Source organism: Acipenser ruthenus, chromosome 44, assembly GCF_902713425.1.
Source record: "Acipenser ruthenus chromosome 44, fAciRut3.2 maternal haplotype, whole genome shotgun sequence".
Lineage (NCBI taxonomy): Eukaryota > Metazoa > Chordata > Actinopteri > Acipenseriformes > Acipenseridae > Acipenser > Acipenser ruthenus.
The window spans coordinates 6650638-6673906 of NC_081232.1; the positions used below are offsets into that span (position 1 = coordinate 6650638).

The window sequence follows — 23269 nt, forward strand, 5'->3', positions numbered from 1 at the left end:
GGCCTCAGTGAAATGGATGCAGTTGAGATGGAGGTGGTTTGGTTGTTCTGGAATTACTGAGTCTGAGCAAGGCAGGTAGTTCCTGCAGAAAGAACAGAAACAGGGAGCATTTCTGATTTTAGGCAAAAACTTTCCTAGCTTGTCTGTAATTTGTTTATTTTTTAAATTTAGTGTGCCCAATAATTTTTTTCCCCAATTTAGAATGTCCAATATTTTTTTCCCCTCACTGCAGCAATTCCCCACACAGCTGCTCAGGAGAACTGAAGGTTCAGCTGACATCCTCAGATCCCACGACTGAGCCAGCTTCCTCTTCCACACCCAGGAACCTGAGAGCGGATGTCAGCGAGCTACCGGCCTCTGGAGGACAAAGGCCAGCCCTGCAGGCGTCCGCTTTTGAGCTCACTGGGTGCCTGGCCAGCAGGGTCCGCTGTAGCCAGTTTTGCCTCCCTAACCCACGGGAGTGCCAGAGCCAATGCGACCTGGCCGTGTCTTTGCCAGGGGAGACACTCGGGGACCCCTTCGCTCCCGACTGTATGACACCCTGCACAACACACGGCCGTGCCTTAACCAGGGGAGAGACTGGGACCTCCGAGAGACTGGGACCTCCGACCAATTTGTCTTTAACAGTGGAACAGGGTGTCTACAATAGAGCCAGCCTCCCTCCCAGTCCCTTCCAACCCCCTCCCAGTTCCCTCAGCCTCCCCCAGTCCCTCCCAGTCCCTCTCCAGTCTCTCCCAGTCCCCCCACTCCTCTCAGTTCACTCCACTCACGCTGTGCTGGGGAATCTCACTTGCACTCTGTGCTGTCTGAACCTGTGATTGTTCACACCAACCTCCTCAACTTCTGAAAACAAAACAGTGAAAACACTGTGAGAGAGACACACACAGAGACACAGACACACACACACACTCACAGACACACACATACACACACGCTCACAGACACACACACACTCACAGACACACACAGATACACACACAGATAGAGGCACACACTGAGACACACACACTCAAATACAGACTCAAACACAAAGACAGAAAGACAAACACAGACAGAGGCACACACTGAGACAGACAGACAGACAGACCGTCTGGATCCTGGCTGTTGGTCGGCAGTCCCAGCCTGTGGCTCAGGGTTCGAGCGAGGCTGTGGCTGCGTTGAGCCGCTAGCAGGGAGGCTCTGGCGATGGAGACAGCGTCGGAGCAGAGCTGAGAGGCGAGCTGGGAGACAGGCACACAATTCATTAACTTCTATTTTTTTTAAAGGAGAAAAAAAAACTATTTATCGACTTTATAAAACTAGTTTATAAAACTAGAACCAAACATCTAAGCTGTGTGATGGAATTGTTATCCCAACAAGCACTGCACAAGTCACACCTGAGCTTGTTGCCTATACCAGTGGCGGAGCAGTAGCAGGTGCAGCAGGTGCAACTGCGCTCGGGCCCACGCACTCAGAGGGCCCCGGAGGGTTTCAAAGTATTTTTGTTTTGTTTTTTATAACAATGATAATATCCTTCGCGTTTATATTTGCAGATGTTACACATTTGTATCACTGTAGCTGCGGTGCCAGTAATTCAGATTGTATCCTCCCTCATTTCAACAGGTATCTCTCTGGTCTTAATTATCCTAACTTTTTCCTCCCGGAGGCTGGTACGAGGCACGTCTTCATGGAAGGTTTGGGGGTACTATTCAGCACAGACATGCGCAGTTATATTCTGCGTGCACGATTCATCCTGTAGTTTAGACGGAAGCTGTCGGGTGCTGCTGTGGGCACCAAAATAAACTACAGCAAATCAGCATGCCTGCATTACTGATTTAAAAAAAAAAAAAAAAAATTAAAAATAAATAAAAAACGGTTTCCTAAGTGAGACAATTTCTGCAAATGTCTGTGCAGAATTGTGAATTCTGTAATCATTTCTGTGATCGCAGAATTAGGGAATCCTGGTAGGGTTAGTGATTAAACCTGTTCATTTATGATTAAAAAATAGCGTAGTGTTGGATGCAAAGATGTACGCAGAATTAAATTAAAGTAGGTGAGTAGAAAATGTTCTTATTACGTATGTTTCATATGTGCTAACATTCTGACAATTAAATATAGTTCAATGTTGAACACTTGATTTGGTATGTTTGATGTTTATAAATAAGGGTTCAATTAACGTTTGGGGAGGGGGGCCCACAATAACGTCCTGCACCGGGGCCCATCTTCCTCTTCCTCCGCCACTGGCCTATACACACTGTGGCTTATTAAGCTTGTCAAATGTATTCCACAAACCAATTGAGATTTGAAGGACACACAGGACTGTTTGCTGCAGGCTCACCTCAGCTGCACGGAAAGACTCTCCTGCTGTCTGCAGCATGAGGAAGGTGGCTGACATCAGCTCCCCCACTTGGGAGCAGAGTTCTTGGGGGTCCCCCTCGTCGGGTGTCTCCCCCTCGCTTTGAGGCAGGACAGGGGGCGCAGGCAAGGACCTTTCGAGCTCCTCTGTGACCCCTAACTCCGCCTTCCAGCCGTCTTCCGAATTCTCCATGGAAAGGAGGCTGAGGAACCAATAGACAATCACACTGCTAAAGACATCAATACCTGTGGGATCAGTCAGTGCTGTGGAACAAAATTTTGATAGGAAACAAAGGGAATGCGGGTTTATCTGCAAGCTCTGAACTTTCGAGCCTCTGGGAATGAACGTTCTATTCTGACATAGTCACGATGACGTCATCCACAGAGGTTTACTTTTTTTCCGACACAGCAGAAGAAGGGCTTTTTGAAAGCGGTCTGAAATGAAGCTCGTTGGTTTCCATCTTTCCTGTGTGTGTTTGTGTGTGTGTATTTGTGTGTCTGTTTGTCTGTGTGTGTGTGTGTCTCTCTTTCTTTGTGTGTGTGTGTGTCTGCACTGACATCATAAGTACAGATCCTGCCGACACAAATACTACTACTAATAAAGCAAGCATCAAATGTTATCTGTTTTTTGTTTTGTTTTTTTAAGCAGTAAAAAAATACACATATGCAAGTGAAAGATTTTCTCTTCTACGCTGATGGTGCTGCTACACTCCTGTACTGGCTTCGTACTGGCGGATGAGAATTCCTACTGGTTCATAGTATTTAATTAGATTTTCTACAACTAATTATAGTTATTCTGTCAAACAAAGTTTGCTGTATTAATTTATACTGTTCCAACATTTGTACCTATCTTAAAGAATATGGTCATCCATGAAGCTTATATTAGTTATATAGGTTGTACCAGCACGGCGGACTACGTCTTTATTAAGAAAGTTTACAAATGAGAGGAGGCCATTCAGCCGATCTTGCTCGTTTGGTTGTTAGTAGCTTATTGATCCCAGAATCTCATCAAGCAGCTTCTTGAAGGATCTCAGGGTGTCAGATTCAACAACATTACTGGGGAGTTGGTTCCAGACCCTCACAATTCTCTGTGTAAAAAGTGCCTCCTATTTTCTATTCTGAATGCCCCTTTATCTAATCTCCATTTGTAACCCCTGGTCCTTGTTTCACTGCATAGTCTTCTTTGTTCAAGACTGAATAGATTCAATTCTTTTAGCCTGTCTGCATACAACATGCCTTTTAAACCCAGGATAATTCTGGTTGCTCTTCTTTGCACTCTTTCTAGAGCAGCAATATCCTTTTTGTAACGAGGTGACCAGAACTGAACACAATATCCTAGGTGAGGTCTTACTAATGCATTGTAAAGTTTTAACATTACTTCCCTTGATTTAAATTCAACACTTTTCACAATATATCTGAGCATCTTGTTGGCCTTTTTTATAGCTTCCCCACATTGTCTAGATGAAGACATTTCTGAGTCAACATAAACTCCTAGGTCTTTTTCATAGATTCCTTCTTCAATTGAACTATCTCCCATATGATATTTATAATGCACATTTTTTATTGCCTGCGTGCAGTACCTTACACTTTTCTCTATTAAATGTCATTTGCCATGTGTCTGCCCAGTTCTGAATGCTGTCTAGATCGTTTTGAATGACCTTTGCTGCTGCAACAGTGTTTGCCACTCCTGTTTTTGTGTCGTCTGCAGATTTAACGAGTTTGCTTACTATATGAGAATCTAAATCATTAATGTAGATTAGGAATAGCAGAGGACCTAATACTGATCCCTGTGGTACACCACTGGTTACCGTGCTCCAATTGTTGTTTTTTAAATAATAATAATAATAATAATAATAATAATAATAATAATAATAATAATAATAATAATAATAATAATTGAAATTTACCCGAGATGTTCTTCTTGTGGTAAAGTCTTATACACTTTACGGTAAACCTGCACGTCTTTTCAAACATGAAAATCGAATGTAAACAAAGCTTCCCGACAACGTATAATTTGAACGAACCACAAAATTATAAAATAAGAAAAACATAAAAAAAAAAAACGAGAAAAAAATGAATTACAATACCACACTTAAATATTACACATTTGTAAAACGATTAAAATCACGAGTACATAAAAAAATATCCTGGAATAAAAATTTTTGTTAGTTTAATAATACAATTTTAAAATTCCTAAAAAACTGTAGTCATAGTTTTTCTCAGCGCTGTGGCGTTTCCATGGAAACCGGTTGCTCGGCGCCCGATTCTAGAGCACGGGCAGTAAGGAAACCGGCGCCATTGTGGCTCAAACTGAGGGCCAGACTTGCCTACTTGGCGAATGGAACTGGAGCCAAAGTAACGAACAAACGGGTTTAGTTTCATAGCATTCCTTGTGCAGCCATTTTACTGTAGTGTAGAGATACGTTAGTGAAATTGAATGGATATTTCCATACTTGTCAACATTTGGAAACTGTTCAGCGGGACGCTCGTCCCCGGCGGAAGAAGGTGTTATACGCATCATACATATGGGAGGGGGGTCATACGCAAAAAAAACACTATCATATAATAATAGACATATCCCCTCAACTCAACACCGCACGACCATCATGACAGTAAACACAGACACAATGAAGCGTTCTTCCCTTTGTATACCTCCGGTAAGTTAGTGATCAGCAGATGTGTCAGCCGCAGGAAGAGGACAGCGTGTGGTTTACACTAACTCTATTGTGCAGAATAAATGACTTTTTTTCCAATGCATCGAGACGCGGGACATTTGCTAGGAAATCAGGACTATCCCGACCATAGAGGGACTGTTGGCATCTGTGTGTATTCCTGTTAACGCCAGCATTTAGAAAAGAGGAAATGGCCACAGACATCAATAAGTAATTCTATTGTAGTGTCAAACTGAACGGGATTGTGGGCCTGTCTGCCTGCAGCTTTAATGAAAATAAACTCTGGAAGAATGTAGTAAACTAACACAGAAGGGATTATATTGTACAGCTGTGACCAAAAGTATCCCACCCCCTAGCCTAGAACATGATTAAAAAACAAACAAAATAAAACTAGATGAACATAATTTAGATCTTTTATTAACATCATTATAATCAAATAAACTACAAAGTGATAGCAGTGGTTGGTTTTTCGTGTAGCACGGCGTTAGACGCACATGTTTTAACAATGTTTATAACATGACCATCTCAACGCTGTCACTTTCTTCCTCTGCCCTCACCTATCCCCGGAAACCACCTCCGCTGACCTTTGTTTCCGGCTTCCGGCCGGCTCCCGCCCGCGCCGCCATCTTGAATTTCTGAACAAAAAAAGAGAGAGAGAGAGAGAGGGAGAAAGAGAAAGAGAGGGAGGAAGGGAAAAAAATAAAAATATGAAGGCGAGGCGGGGTGAAGAAACACTCCACACGATAAACGACGAGAAGCGACTAAAGTCAAGCAGACGCTAGTTGTAATATATAAATAATATCAAATAAAACCCTGAAATCGGATCGCGCTTCGGCAGCCTCGAAACAAAGCGACGGAGAAAAAGAGAGAGGCGGAGAAGAAAGACACAGAAATTAATGAATAGAAAATGGATCTGAGGTTTTGAGACGGAATCGACGCAAAGAAAGAAATACAAGTAGCTTAAAAGGCGTTTGCAGGCGGGGTGAGTATGTATATATAATTGTACTTGGGTGTATGTTTAATTCTCTTTTATTGATTGCATGCATGGTTTATGCTGTCAGGTGTTTATTCACTGACTCACACAGATATATTTTTAATCGACAAAGAATATAATATAATAATTATTTATTTGCCAGATTTGTGCTGGCTTTATTATGCATCTATTTATCTCACCAATGTGAATTTACAGCTCGTATATGCTTATATATATATTTTATATATTATATATATAATATATATATAACGTTGTGCCGTATATCGTTGGGGTGAGGTTGCCACGGCGAGTACATTCGTGATTCAGACCCCGGATTTAAGCGTTTGATGTTTTTATTCCCGGCTGCGAAGGGGTTTAATTTTCACGTATTTTATTTATTTCCTCTCCCTCCCTCTCTCTCTCTAGCATATTTTTTTCTTATTTGTCTTTTCGTATTCTGTATTGTCAATCATTACTCGCGGTAGGTTTATTTTCGAAGCAGCTGTAATGTGCTCGTGTTATATTAAAACATGTCGTTGTTTATATGATTTTTAACACTGTTATAGGACTGTAACAGGGGTTGGTAGTCGTTTCAACCGTACAACAGTTTTCAATTAATAAAAATTAACGGTATTGTTCGCATATTTGTAATTTGATGATGATAATACTAATACAGTAATAGAGACGTTACTACTGAAGACCAGATTTATTTCAGAGGGTGTGGGGGTCGCAATATTAATCATTAAACGTTAAAATAAAATTCAAAATGTATAAATCGGTTTTATTAATGTACAATTCTCGTTTGTGTGCAGTCCAATTCGCAACCCCCGCCCCAGTCCTCTCCCCAAAGACGTTCCTTGTGATCAAACGATACACCCACCACTGTCGATGCTGCTTTAATTTATTTAGAAGTCTGCCGGAACATCTTGTCTGTATGTCTGTGATCTAAGGGGATTGAAATAAGAATCCCGTTGCACAGCAGTTCGGTCCATTCCTGGTTTCGCTATGAGTTTAATAATAATAATGACACACCAGAGCTTGTTACTTATAGACACTGTGGCTAATCAAGCTGGTAGTGAAACCAGGAATGGGTGAAACTGCTGTGCAATAGGAGTCTTATTTCCATCCCTGGTGATCTGTGTGCGTAGACACAAACTGTTTGGCAAATGGTAGCACTCATCAGTATATATTATATAATATCTATTTTAAAGTATAGGAGACCATCAATTTAGTTTGTGTGTCTGTCTCCATTTGTCTGTCTAAATCTGTCTTGAATATCTTATTACTGTTTATTACGAACAAAATAACAAATTGCTGTTTGAGGTCATGCTGTGGTAGATCTTAAAATCTCCCTCTCTCTCTCTCTCTCTCTCTCTCTCTCCTCTCTCTCTCTCTCTCTCTCTCTCTCTCTCTCTCTATATATATATATATATATATATATATATATATATATATATATATATATATATATATATATATATATATATATATATCTCTATATATATATAATATATATATATCTATATATATATCTATATATATCTATATATCTATATCTATCTCTCTCTCTCTCTCTCTCTCTCTCTCTCTCTCTCTCTCTCTCTCTCTCTCTATATATATATATATATATATATATATATATATATTATATATATCTATATATATATATCTATATCTATATCTATCTCTCTCTCTCTCTCTCTCTCTCTCTCTCTCTCTATATATATATATATATATATATATATATATATATATCTATATATATATATATATCTATATATCTATATCTCTCTCTCTCTCTCTCTCTCTCTCTCTCTCTCTCTCTCTCTCTCTCTCTCTCTCTCTCTCTCTCTCTCTCTCTCTCTCTCTCTCTCTCTCTCCTCTCTCTCTCTCTCCTCTCTCTCTCTCTCTCTCTCTCTCTCTCTCTCTCTATATATATATATATATATATATATATATATATATATATATATATATATATATATATATATATATATATATATATATGTGTGTATATATATATATATACATATATGTGTATATATATGTATAAAAACTGTATTTGGAGAGTTTATTCTCATTTTCTCTACTGTCCTTAAACCAGCAGCTATAAGCTGGGATGGGAATAAGACTCCTATTGTACAACAGCTTCACCCATTCCAAGTTTTACTACCAGTTTGATTAGGTACAGTGTGTAGAAGTAACAAGCTCAGGTGTGTCTTATTTCTTCTGGATCAAACTGCTATGCAAAGGGAGTCTTATTTCCAGCCCTGCACTCCTGCAGCTTCAAACATGATTTATTAAAGGCCATGGCAGGCTATGTCTCAAACAAACATCACAGAGGTCCCCGTTGACAGCTTAGCAGCAGCGTGAGGTCTGGTCAGTACTTGGCAGTGGTGCAGAGAGCTGTGCCGCACTCTTTACCTGGTGCAGAAACACTGGCCAGTGTAAAACTGAACTACATTCTATCAAACACATGAAATGTTCAATTGGAGCTGCTGCTTGTTCTCTAGACCACTGTTCCCCAAACCCTAACCTTACATCCCAATAGTGCAGCACTAATACAAAGAGAGACTTTGGTGTTGGAACTGTCTCAGCTGAGCAGCCTGGCCGAGCCCAGCACTTCTGATTCTTGTCTTGTGATTGGCTGTGATCTCAGAAAGCAGCAGTTTGTATTTCTTTATTGCAAGGTTGATTGTGTCGATATGCAAATTTTATTTTCATTTCTTTACTTTCATATTCATGTCGGGACAGGTTTTGGAGTAACCGGATTGAGTTCTGTGAATTGTTTATCTGCATCTGAGGGTGTGTGGAGGCTGGCTGTCTGTCAAACTTAGTTTTAATGTCCATCGAAGAGCATATTTTGACTTGGCTAAGAATCAAACTGGAGTCGCACTGTATTTTTTTTTTTTTTGTTTTGCTAAAGGTCGTTTAAATTCTAAACAGGAAGTTAGAAAAGGAACTTGCAACTAGAAAAACAGGACGTATAGGAAGTGTGTGTGAGATTGAGAGCAGAGCGGAGTACCAGAGTCAAGCCTGCTCAGAACTTCATCTTGGATTGTGTGAAATAGCAGGGATGGAATCCTATTGGACAGCAGTGTCACCCATTCCAGGTTTTACCTCAGAGTTGAGAATTGTGTTAAAACCGTTAAACATTCACAGAGACACACCCCCGCTGGGCAACTTGTGAATTTAGGAGGCCAGTGATGAAGATGATGATAAAGCCAATAAGAAGTAAGAGAATGGACTTTAAATATGGAAGGGTGTGCAACTCTTGAAAAAAAACTTGTCCAAGGGACCAAAAGCTAGAAAAATCTACTTGTCCTTCTTAAACCTACTCGCCCCTCCCCGTCACACACAAAAGTAGAGTAACTTGTAGGATTGTGGTTTTATTTAACAGGGAACACAATCAATCAGTGATTAGCATAGGCAGGTCTAGCCTTGTAGCTTGACGGGTTCACTAAATTCAGGATGCACAAAAGGTTCGCTGTGACCCCATCTCACCTCATCACATTTATAACTTACTTTAAGGAAATGTTCTTTTCGGTGCAGTAGGGAACACCTTTGCTAGTAAATGTTAAGAGTACAACTATAATAAGCAATACTTGGGAGTTATTCAAATATAAAAATAGCTTTTGCCTGTTTTTTCCATTCTTTCTCTTTAAGGCCAAATAAAAAAAATGTGTGGTTCCGGTTGTCCGACCTACCCTATCTTTCCCACCTGACCCTAAATATTTTTTTGCTGATAACAGGCTACATTTTTCGATATCAATTTGAAAAATGTGATTTTCCAAAAAACCTTGCGCAAACAAGATCTTCAGTTTCAGATAAATTGTCGCTGTCCGAGTTACATCAAGTACCGGTAGTTGTTTTGCAAAATTGTTTTTTTGAAAAATGTGACCATATGCCAGAAAAAAAAAATATATATATATATATATATTCACAATCATTATGGATTGCCTTGTAAATACTGTATTACGAAATTATAACAATGTTCAGATAGCTGAATAACTTTTTCATGGTTGCCATAAATAATTTTCCTGAATTGAAAGCTCTTAAATGTGCTTGTGTGTGAACTGTAAAGTAATACTTGAATATCTAAAACATTGCAGCTGATGCCTTTCAAATACTGTTCCACAAAAACAGTTAAGCAGGTAGGTCATTTATTTCCAAGTTCCCGAACAATCCAGTTAATATGTAAATATTTTAATGTCCATTGACTGCTGTCGGCTACCTTTGTACATGTCCAGCTACTAAAACGTACAGAAATATCTGAAAGTGAAAGTAACTCATTTCTTACTGGTACTGTATTACTGTTTTCTTCATATTGTCATCTCAAAACATGTTAAGTACACAAAGCCAGACAAAAAAAAATAGATCAGCGATGTGTCATCATTTAACGTGGTAAAACACATAATCAGAACGGTTAAACAAACATCCATTGTTTAAGTATAAATTGCTCTGCTATTACTGGTTTCAGTTTTGTACTCCTAAAAAGCCATTACAGGAGCAGCGCATCACCAGTCTATCATTCTACCATCAAATAAAGTGGCCACTGTCACAGTTTACAAAAGCTCCCTTATTTTGAAAAATAAATGTTGGCAGGTATGTGAACCCGCTTTCGCAGTCAGCTATGCTCTGTGGAAGAGTTTCCACTGCGAGTATTTTTTTCCTGTGCCGAATAAAGCTAGTGTACAGAACGACCACCCCTAATGTTACTATGGCGACCACTCCTTGGACACGTGAACGGGACTTTCTTAAACATCAATATTAGTAACCGTACAACCAAGAAACAGCCGGGAGGTGGGAAAGGAATTAACATGCAAAGTTACACTTTTGTGTGTGTGTGCTATTTGTTTTATTGATAGTTACGTTTAAATCATTATTTTAATAAGTAGCACGTGTGGTGTCTGTGAGATAGATATATATAGATATATATATATATATATATATAGATATATATATATATATAGATATATATAGATATATATATATATATATAGATATACAGTGTGTGTATATATCTATATATTATATATGAGCTAAAATAAATATATATAAATTTAGTGTTGTAAATTGAACCCTGATGTTGACATCGATTATCGGGCCAATTCCAACGCTGGTTATCGATCGTTATCGAGTAAACTTCCCTCACAGTAACAGTTTAAAGGAGCACCATGCTTTTTTATAGAGCATGGTGTAAAAAACTTGTTCAAACAAATCCCAATGTTTGAAGACACGTTTGATAAATACATTGCCATTTAAATAAGCACTCTCCAATTTTCATATTCCTGCCGTCACTAGCCTTGTTTTGTGTAAAATCTGACAAATATTCAGTGTAAACATAATGGTAAATTAAGGGAAAAAAAATCACCCTCACTGTCCAAACTAGAAAAAAAAAAAAACAAGGTTTGAAAACTGCATTAACATTGTGGCCTATTCACATGGAAATAATTCAGTCTCTTAATTTGCAGTCTCTTCCACTGTGCTGGGGCTGCAGAGATGCAGTTCACTTTTTTGCTGTCATATTTTAATCAAAACTTTACATGACTTTGCATAGCCACTTAGATTTGCATTGTCTTCAGTGAATATTGGGGGTGCACTGTTAAGATTTTCTTGGCTGATGGTTATCAACCCATATCAGCCGATACCGATAATAAGAAAACTGCTAGAACAAGACATAGGGCCTATATTTAAACTGTTTTATGATTATACATGTTAAACAATTAACAGACATCGTTTACTTGTTGTATTTGACAAAACAAACAGGTATTGTTTACTTGTTGTATTTACTTCAGAAAATGAGTACAAAGAATAACGTAGTATTATATTGTGTGCTTCTCAGCAATTTATACATATGTTTTACAAGTCACAAAAGTAACACTTTGCATTTGTACTAGTAAAAACACTGCTGTAGAAAAAATATATAATGCAAATTTTTTATAGCCACTTGCTCTCAAACATTGCTTATTATAACTTCCACCTATACTGTACAGCAGAAAAAAAATAGCCTACGCAATGTCAACCACAACAACGTTTGTTACATTCTTATTTTAAGAATACACAGCTTAAAAATGCAGCCCAACTTAATCAAGAACAAAAAGATCTCATGAAAATATCCGGGTACAAAATTCAGTCAAACTTGAACTTGTTACTAAACAAGATGGCACAGTAATCAAGTGCAGCTTCAAAATGCTGCCTAATACACACCCGCAAGCAATCAGATTAAGATAAACAAACAGAGCAAGATAAACAAGAACTACAAAATGTAATTCCCACTTCACGTTTAGAGAGCCCACAGCTCCTTGGAAGTTAGGGAGATTGTAGTCTTGGTTTTAAAAAAGTGCTTTTCAGCGAAACTGTTTACGTTCAAGGATTTGATCAAGTGAGCTACGGAAAAGAGAGAGCCGGAGCAGAGACATCGCAGAGGCAGTGCTGTAACTAACCACGCATCGAAGCTGCATTTGAACAATAATTTGCCTGGTTAATACTAATAAATACCCCTATATTTATTACAGTTTTGTCAGCCTGAGACCAACTACAAAGCATTACTTAGGGTGAATGTTAGTTTGGTAACTGTATAGGCTACATGTACTCTAAACTACGAATAATAATAATAATAATAATAATCGTTGGATTTAATGTAGCATCAAGTCTGTGCTGCACACAACTTGCTATCCTATTGTCTTCCTATTGTATCCAAACACTGCTGTTTGAGACGTATTTACTGCATTTTGATCGCACGTTCCGCAGCGCTGGGAAAATGACTGTCTCGGTGTTCTTGTGTCATTAGTAAACGCGCCTGACCAAACATTACATTCTGTGCTGGAAGAAATTCAAGCATGAATATCTGTGTACATTATCGGCTAAATTAACAAAAACTACCGATAGCTGATTGTTTTTTTTCCCCTTATATCGGTGCCATGCCGATAGGTTACAGATTATTGATGCGCCCCTGGTGAATATAACTATATTGTCATTTTTCCAAACAGTACATTAGAGGTAGCCGACCCTTTCCTGCAACGGAACTCGACAGCGACAACTCTGGTTGATAATATTATTTTGCGCCTCCATACTTGAATATGAATAATATCTCTTTCATACATGTATGTGAATTTATTATTAACCTTTTAAACCCCCAGCCCTCCACAGGCAATTTCCGCCTGGGGGGCTGTGACCTTAAATAAATCGCATTTCCTTCCAAAGTATAGACAGCACAGGCATGGTTCAGGGCTTGAATTCAAGGTAACCCCTTGGGCATCAGGACTAAAATATCAGATTTGATATGTCTTACTCAGTACCACATTGGAAGGAGATATCCAGAAAAAATACATAAATATTTTCCAGTGCTTATCCAATATGTCTACTACACTGGGTACAAATTTGAAACTAAGGGATCAAATTCTACATGCGTTTTTACAAAGCTAGGCCCAAGGGTCCCCGAACCTCGCCAAACCTCTCCAAAAATGAATATTAAGGACATAAGAACTTAAAGTTTACAAGCGAGAGGAGGCCATTTAGCCCATCTTGCTCGATTGGTTGTTAGTAGCTTATTGATCCCAGAATCTCATCAAGCAGCTTCTTGAAGGATCCCAGGGTGTCAGCTTCAACAACATTACTGGGGAGCTGGTTCCAGACCCTCACAATTCTCTGTGTAAAAAAGTGCCTCCTATTTTCTGTTCTGAATGCCCCTTTATCTAATCTCCATTTGTGACCCCTGGTCCTTGTTTCTTTTTTCAGGTCAAAAAAGTCCCCAGGGTTGACACTGTCAGTACCTTTGAGAATTTTGAATGTTTGAATCAGATCACCGCGTAGTCATCTTTGTTCAAGACTGAATAGATTCAATTCTTTTAGCCTGTCTGCATACGACATGCCTTTTAAACCCGAGATAATTCTGGTTGCTCTTCTTTGCACTCTTTCTAGAGCAGCAATATCCTTTTTGTAACGAGGTGACCAGAACTGAACACAATATTCTAGATGAGGTCTTACTAATGCATTGAAAAGTTTTAACATTACTTCCCTTGATTTTAAATTCAACACTTTTCACAATATATGCGAACACCTTGTTGGCCTTTTTTATAGCTTCCCCACATTGTCTAGACTCATTTCTGAGTCAACAAACTCCTAGGTGCGTGCAGTACTTTATATTGTGTAAATCTTTATGGCCAGTCATATACTAGATTCTTGAGCAAGTTCTAAAAGGGATGTTACCTTCTGGCACCTCACATGCTATACATTGCCACATGAATTAGATTTTGTAATCCTCTTTTTTGACACTTTTGTCTAATTTCATTCAAACGGTGGCCTTTTTGGAGAGCTTTGGGGTGCTTGAAATATATCCATGATAAGTATGCATGACAAATACTCTCAATTCATATGCCACAACTGTCAGGCACATTGCTCCCACATAACTGTGCGTTTGTTAAGGAGAATGTTGCTACTGAGACTTTTTTGTAGCTCTGAATTTTCAGTACCTGACCCTGTATTTTGGTTACTCGCTTGATTGAAAGTATGTAAATGTCAAGAAGCAAAATAATGAGATTTTTTTTCAAAATAAAGTATACTTCAAATCAAATATTTTCCTTTGCAATTAATGAATAAAACCGAACAAATACCTGATAACACAAACTGTACAAAAGTGCTATAAGGGAGAGAAGTCAGAACTCTCGCTTGTTCAGGGGGGAGGGTTTTCTCCAGTGTCCTCACTGAAAATAAAAAGTGAATGAATTGAAAATTAGAATAAAATTTCTATTATCAGGATCAGTGAGCAGATTCAGATTCAAGCACAGTAATTGCACTGCTGACAGGTGAACATGTGTTGATTATTGGATAAAGGCATCTGCTAAATGTCAATAATAATGATGATGATAATAATAATAATAATAATAATAATAATGAGATTGCAGAGAACTTGGCTGCTCTAAGTCAGGCTGCCAGAGTGAAAACACCTCAGTTCCTTTCATCTTGACTTTGATTGACACGTGGCAAACAAAGGAACGGAGTGAGTGATTGTTGGGGGCAGGCAGACAGCTTATCTTGAAAGGCTAAGAAAACCTACACTGTCTCTAGGTGAGTAACATTACTCCTTGTTATAATGGAAATATATAAAAAAAAGTTTGCTAAACACTCCCATGCAATAATCTAAATCAATGAACATCAAGGAGAAAATAGACAGCAGAGAAGCAACAATTATTTCTTGCAACTTTTATTGCATCGTAAAGATCACCGTATAGAGCAGCACAGCACAGACGAGACATGGTCTTGCTCTTTGCTATGCAATAAAAATTGTTAAATGTTATTTCAATGTGCCCCTTGAGTCAAATGGTTGCATTTTCTAATAACACATTTACAGTAAAAAATGCATATTGAAAATTACGAATAATAATAATAATAATAATAATAATAATAATAATAATTAATAAATGTTATAAAAATAATAAATATAATGGATCCACACTACATTTACAAATCCTGAAGAGGTTCCAATCCATCTTCAGACACTGACTCGGCGCTCTCCAACCCAGAAAGTTGATCATTTTCGCCATCACTTTCACTGCTATCCATCTCCTCCAAGACTTCAGAAAGACTGACTTCTTTTGGGATGCTTTGGAACACTGCTCACCATTTCATTTGATTTACAAATTTTACGATGTGAAAAATGATCACAAAATGGTAAGAAATCGTGATCCGCTTGCGTATTGCTGAGCTCTCCCTTTCAATACATGTGGCTCTGTTCACTTGCGCACATCGATTACTCTTCAATGGATTAAGCTACAAACAAAGTCAAAGTATGATTGGACAGCTTGTGACCTCCCCTACAATGTAATCAGGGAGATTTCACCATCAACAGATAATCCAGAGCAGCGAAATGCACAGCTAGTCGATCAGAGTTGTTATTGAACCGTGAAGTACTAGACACATTGTAAAGGGGATATCTCAGCAGTGAAATGGCAAATTCGGAAATTTCCTTCGCTGTTTGACGGTAGTAAAACAAGGTTTTTTATATTGTCAGCTTTTTTGCTCTTTTGCTTTTGTAATAATATTACAGATGATTTATGATTTATATAATGTTAATTGCAGTGTCATGTTCCGCCCGCGGGACAAGGTGGCGGATTCAAGGAAATGCATGCACATGGATTAGGGAGTGGTTAACATGTAGAAAACAGAAAGTACTGATTGGAGGAGAAACCTCAAAATGGAGCGAGGTAACCAGTGGTGTACCACAGGGATCAGTATTAGGTCCTCTGCTATTCCTAATCTACATTCATGATTTAGATTCTGGTATAGTAAGCAAACTTGCTAAATTTGCAGACGACACAAAAATAGGAGGAGTGGCAAACACTGTTGCAGCAGCAAAGGTCATTCAAAATGATCTAGACAGCATTCAGAACTGGGCAAATGAAATTTAATAGAGAAAAGTGTAAAGTATTGCATGCAGGAAATAAAAATGTGCATTATAAATATCATATGGGAGATACTGAAATTGAAGAAGGGAATTATGAAAAAGGCCTAGGAGTTTATGTTGACTCAGAAATGTCTTCATCTAGACAATGTGGGGAAGCTATAAAAAGGCCAACAAGATGCTCAGATATATTGTGAGAAGTGTTGAATTTAAATCAAGGGAAGTAATGTTAAAACTTTACAATGCATTAGTAAGACCTCACCTAGAATATTGTGTTCAGTTCTGGTCACCTCGATACAAAAAGGATATTGCTGCTCTAGAAAGAGTGCAAGAAAAGCGACCAGAATTATCCCAGGTTTAAAAGGCGTGTCCATGCGTAGCCACCATAGCTAGTGGATGGAAAAATCCACCGGTCACACAGAAATTTTTCCGGCCGACTTTGTTCTAGGGAGCGACAACGACAAAACATAATGCAAAAACAAGCAACATTTATGAGTAGTCTTAACAGGGTCTGAAACAATCTGCCTCATGAGTGAAGAAATAGCTTCTGAGATATGTAGGGCATCTGCCCTCTCCACAGCCTGCATGTGCACACACTGCACAGTCACCAGCCCTCCTCTTCTATGACAGCGCTATCAATCGAACCATCTGACATCACTGACAGGAACTTTGCACCTTTTATTACCTTGCAGCTGCCGCTTTTCTACCTCAGCAATGTAGTGCATAAACACTCTCGCTTGTTTGTCATTCCTAGATTTAGCCTGGTCTGTTCATCAACCCTTTTATTAAAAAGCAATTTTCTGTTGTCACGCTTTCTGACTGAGGATCTTACTATTTGTTTTTTCTATTGCTATTTTCTTTTTCTATACTATTTTCTTGATTGGTTATCCAGCAAAATATTTTCCACATATTTAAATATTTGAGGCTGTGTGGTCCAGCAGTTAAAGAAAAGGGCTTGTAACCAGGAGGTCCCCGGGCCAAATCCAACTTCAGCCACTGACTCATTGTGTGACCCTGAGTAAGTCACTTAACCTCCTTGTGTTCCGTCTTTCGGGTGAGACGTAGTTGTAAGTGACTCTGCAGCTGATGCATAGCTCACACACCCTAGTCTCTGTAAGTCGCCTTGGATAAAGGCGTCTGCTAAATAAACAAAATAATTTGACTATTGTAAATCAATAAAAAAAACACATGTAAACATTACTTCAACTAATTTAGCAGTAAGTGTTTTTTATTTTTTTATTTTTTTTGCAGTAGCATTTACAAGTTCTCATTAACAGCGATTTACATCTAAAAAGAATGACATACGATAATATTTATACTATCTTATTAACAGAAGCTGTTTATAAAAATCATTTGATTTATGTAAATATCAGAAACTAACCTCAATTCTTAAATGAGAGATGCTGACAGACTGTAGAGCCAGCATTGCATGATAATATAAGTTTATATAAACTAATGTTAATTACAATTAATACAGATTTAAAGGTAAGTAAAAATTGTCAATATATAGAACACGATTACTGTGTTTACGTTTCTTTTTAAACAGCTGAAGGGCTTTTGCCTGAAACGTTCTGAAAATAAGATTTTTCATATATATATATACAGCTCTGGAAAAAATTGAGACCACTGCAAAATTATCAGTTTCTCTGGTTTTACTATTATAGGTATGTGTTTGGGTAAAATGAACATTTTTGTTTTATTCTATAAACTACTGACATTTCTCCCAAATTCCAAATAAAAATATTGTCATTTAGCGCATTTATTTGCAGAAAATGACAACTGGTCAAAATAACAAAAAAGATGCAGTGTTGTCAGACCTTGAATAATGCAAAGAAAATGAGTTCATATTCATTTTTAAACAACACAATACTAATGTTTTAACTTAGGAAGAGTTCAGAAATCAATATTTGGTGGAATAACCCTGATTTTCAAGCACAGCTTTCATGCGTCTTGGCATGCTCTCCACCAGTCTTTCACATTGATGTTGGGTGACTTTATGCCACTCCTGGCGCAAAAATTCAAGCAGCTCGGCTTTGTTTGATGGCTTATGACCATCCATCTTCCTCTTGATCACATTCCAGAGGTTTTCAATGGGGTTCCGGTCTGGAAATTGGGCTGGCCATGACAGGGTCTTGATCTTTTATTCTAATACAATTGCTCAGAGAGTTTTTTATTAACAAGTAATAAAACATTTTCTCAAAGATAGGTGTCCGAATTATTGGTACCCCTAAAGATTCTTATAAATAAAATCAAACAATTAAATATGCATTAACATTCTACTTCAAGTTCATCTCAGTCTTAACCCTTTGCAGTCCATTTATTAAGTGCGCGTCAGGTCCAATTTATTTTCACACGCGCAGTTAATTTTAGACGCGCTGTTTAAAAGTATTTTTTTTCACAGTCAAACGGGTTTAAAAGGCCCTGCATATCAACAAAGCACTCACTAGGCATCTCCAGCCCCGCCCCACCCTTTCGTTCGCTATAGCTTTCACATATGCTAAGAAATAAATAATAATAGTCGTACATACCGATCAATCATCTCCTGCTCACTCGTTTTATCACCAAACGGCTCAATAATGCGATCCAAGTCATTATTTTATTACTATAACATCTCAAAAAAGCTCTGCAAATGTCCGTGATATTCTCTGAGCGCTGATGCAGTACCATCCAGCTTGTTTCCTTATGACCGCCCCTATCTGATGCCAGGGGCAAGTATGACTATTCATGAGATACGCCCTTTTTGTTTTCGGCTTGTCTCGGCTCCTGTCACTCCCACTTGGCCATTGAATGGTTTTCTCGGCTTTTTCCGTAGAAAAAATGACTAAAAACCAATTTTTTCCGTCTTTTTGATGATGTCGGACAGGGTCCGACATTGGACCTGATAGGAATAATTACAATGGAAGGAATACAATGTTAAGGAACTGTATTGTGGCCTTCCATGGCTTCCTGTTTCACTGGGGTAGAAAATAACACGCATATGAAATCCATTTGCCATTTGTCATCCATCACCATGGGGAAAGGCAAGGAACTCATGAATGAATAGACAAATGGTTGTTGACCTTCATAAATAAGGCAATGGGTACAAAACAGTAGCTAAAAAACTAAATATACCACTTACCACTATTGGGGCAATAATTAAGAAGTTCAAAACCACTGGAACAGTGGTAAACTTGCCTGGTAGAGGATGCAAGTGTATCTTGCCCCCACGCACAGTGAGGCAGATGGTTTGGGAGGCAAAGGGAAATCCAAGGGCCACAGTTGGAGAATTACAGAACTTGGTTGCATCTTGGGGTCACCAAGTCTCCAAATCTACAATTAGACGTCATCTCCATGCCAATAGGCTATTTGGAAGGGTTGCCAGAAAAAAGCCTTTATTGAGAGCAACCAACACCGTAAGCGCCTGGAGTTTGCTAAACGGCATTGGCACGTTGATTGGAACCGGGTGCTATGGTCAGATGAGACAAAAATAGAGCTCTTTGGCCACGCACACCAGCAGTGGGTTTGGCATCGAAAGAAGGATGCGTGTGCAGAAAAGAACCTCATACCTACTGTAAAATATGGTGGTGGATCTTTGATGTTATGGGGCTGTTTTGCTTCCATTGGTCCTGGGGCCCTTGTTAAGGTCAACGGCATCATGAACTCTACCCAGTACCAGGACATTTTAGCCAAAAACCTGGTTGCCTCTGCCAGAAGGCTGAAACTTGGCTGCAAGTGGATCTTCCAGCAAGACAATGACCCCAAGAACACATCAAAATCCACAAAGAAATGGTTAATTGACCACAGAAACAACATTTTGCACTGGCCATCTCAGTCTCCGGACTTGAACCCCATTGAAAACCTGTGGTTTCAATTGAAGAGGGCAGTCTATAAGCACAGACTGAAGGATATCAAGGATCTGGAAAGATTCTGTATGGAGGAATGGTCTAAGATCCCTCCCAATGTGTTCTCCAATCTCATTAAACATTATAGAAAAAGACTCAGTGCCATTATCCTTGCAAGGGGAGGGTGCACAAAGTAGTGAAAACAAGGGTGTCAAAATTGGAAATTTATAATTTGAGAAATGTGTAATTTTGGTTGATTCCATTGAATCATTAATAAAGTCAATTATATTCCACATGTTGGAAAATTACAATATTGCTCATTACCTGTGTTTTTTATACAGCCTTTTTTGCTTATCTTTGTCAAGGGTGCCAATAATTTGAGGTGACTGTATGTGTGTGTGTGTGTATATATATATATATATATACACACACACACACACCACTTTTTTTCGGCACTTGCCCGCGTCCAATCAGGCGAATCTAGATTTGCCCAGAACTTGAAAGACGACTGGGCGAAAAACTGTTGAAAAAACGTGTTCATTGAATTTTGGGACTAGCCTGGGCGAGTCTAGTTTCGCCCAGCACTTCAACATTGATGCTGGGCCAATCTGGTTTTGCCTATGCCAGTTATTTGGGTGAGTGTAGTTTTGCATTTCTACACTCTCCTCTGCCAGTTTCCAAGTGTGTGCCGGGGTACCTGCCTCGCCTCCATTTCTGACAACATTGTAACGAAGGTGCTGAAAGGCAGGACGCCAGGGCTGGTTTTAATAGCAGTTAAAACCACTCCTTTTATTGTCTCGCTCTCTCCCAAAAAATCTCGCTCCTCAATACGCGCAGCCATTTCTGGGTTTCTTTGTAACTAAGGGAAGATCAGCTTTTTCTACAGGTAGCCAATCAGAAGTGATAGGGTTGGGATGTAAACACCTTTTAAAATGTTTGTGTGTAGGTGGTAGACTTCCACAGTTCAGTTTTTAGAAACTTGCATGACCCGGAGTGTCTTTCTAGCAACAGAACAAACATAGGAAAAATAAATAAATAAAAACTACTTGTCCGACATAGGGTTGGGTGATACAACAGTATTCACTGTAGGGTTGGGTGATGCACTGGTATTCACTGTAGGGTAGGGTGATGCACTGGTATTCACTGTAGGGTTGGGTGATGCACTGGTATTCACTGTAGGGTTGGGGAGGATGATACACTGGCATTCACTGTAGGGTAGGGTGATGCACTGGTATTCACTGTAGGGTTGGGTGATGCACTGGTATTCACTGTAGGGTTGGGTGATGCACTGGTATTCACTGTAGGGTTGGGTGATGCACTGGTATTCACTGTAGGGTTGGGTGATGCACTGGTATTCACTGTAGGGTTGGGTGATGCACTGGTATTCACTGTAGGGTTGGGTGATCAGGGTTTGACATTAACTATGACCTGGCGGCAGCCTGGGGCCGGTGGAGATCGCAGTTTGGCCGGTTACATTTAACTAGTATAATATATATAGTGCACATGGCTGCCGTTTCATGAATCCAGGAAAATGGGCCAGTGTGCCAAAAAGCTGAAAACTAATTTACAAGCCATTTCTTCAAAACATAACTGCAAACTAATCCTAACTTTCCCGCCGCACGTCATATTTGTTGTACAGTCAGACTCTGAGACTGCGTACCGAAGTGCTGTGTTGGTACTCGTTCCCGTGATATGGCAAATCTTTTACAAATTGGGTTTTCTACAACTAAGCAACCAATAAGCCAAAAGGAAAGCGCTGAAATCAATAAATCATAAAGAAAGTAATTATGGAAATAAAATGAAGACGAACATTTAGAGTGGATGCTTCATCTGGCTTCATTATGACAGTGGGGAAAAAAAAAGTAACGTTCTGCCTTGTTTGGCGTCAGTTTCCCAGAATTGCAGATAAAACAGCAGCTTTATTTGTTGTGAATTCAACATTTCGTTTACATCATATCCAGTCTCACAGTAAGACGTCCCAATCGACACCCAGATAAGCGATCGATCTAACTTCTTGATTTGGGATCCGATATGTTCAGGTCAAAAATTTAATTCACAATCTTTCCAGGACTCTTTGGTATCACTCAGTAAGATTGGCGCTGACTTGGGAGAGGCTACACAAGAGACAACGCTCGGAGAAGGATTGTTATTATTCTGTATTATGAATATTGTTTCAGTAGTGTTTATTATTAGGATTAGGGATGGAAATTTCGAATAGTTTCCTATTTCAATACACAGGGTGCAACATGTTTGTGCGTTCGATTACCCGAACTCTGGTCCCTTACGCTCCCAAGAGTAATAACAATAACAGCATACCAGTGTAAGCCGGTAAAGTTTAGTGTATTCAGAGTAAAATAACACCTGTCTCATATAGCAACCTAAATATTCTACATTTGTTTAATTCTAACAAATAATATTTATAAAATAATCTTAAGTGTAAATATTGTAACCTGGCCAAACAATAGAAAATACATTCCAACATTTACAGTAGTTTAACATTACTAATTACAACTAGCCATCAAGTACTGACATCAGATGAATCTAAGTCAAGTTACTTTGTTTATTCAATAACCTGTAAATAATTCCTGGATACCTGGTTGTACTTTTACTGGTCAGTGCAAATGTTGACGTTACTCCATCCATTCACAGAAAGTCAACAGTAGATGTTTTACATTGAACTGCAGTCCAGAGTTAAAAAAGAACTTCTTTCCAACTCCAAGTATCTTGCCTTTTCTTATTAGTCACTGCGTTGTTCTGCTTAACATTTAGTACGTCTTTATATTCATCATAACGTTAAATTACCTTTCTAATTTCAATGTTACCCAAGTTTTGGATTACTTCTTTTAGCACTTGCTATACACATTATTTTATTTCAGTTCACAGTCAAAGTTTGCTGGTGCCATGCTCCCGGAAGCTGTTTCATGACTGGCTAGCAACAGCTGCAGAAGCTGCTGTGTACAGTCATTACAGAGGAACTCATGCAGGGATCTGTTAACATTAGCTAAAAACAAGGCAGTAAAATTGCCAACAATTTCAAACAGAATTACGATTACTGTAGAATGTTGCT

At 38.8% G+C, this 23269-nt stretch overlaps 1 protein-coding gene across 2 annotated transcripts in view; it reads left to right on the plus strand.

Moving 5' to 3' along the window:
- Nucleotides 1-5542: 5542 nt before the first annotated feature.
- LOC117399038 (serine/threonine-protein kinase TAO2-like) overlaps nt 5543-23269 on the plus strand; it is a 75594-nt gene continuing 57867 nt past the window's right edge. The window contains exon 1 of one of the 2 annotated variants that reach the window (XM_033998185.3): nt 5543-5988. The gene's annotated coding sequence lies outside the window, so the exon portion shown is untranslated. The remainder of the gene's footprint in view (nt 5989-23269) is intronic. The other variant, XM_033998184.3, reaches the window with a different exon arrangement.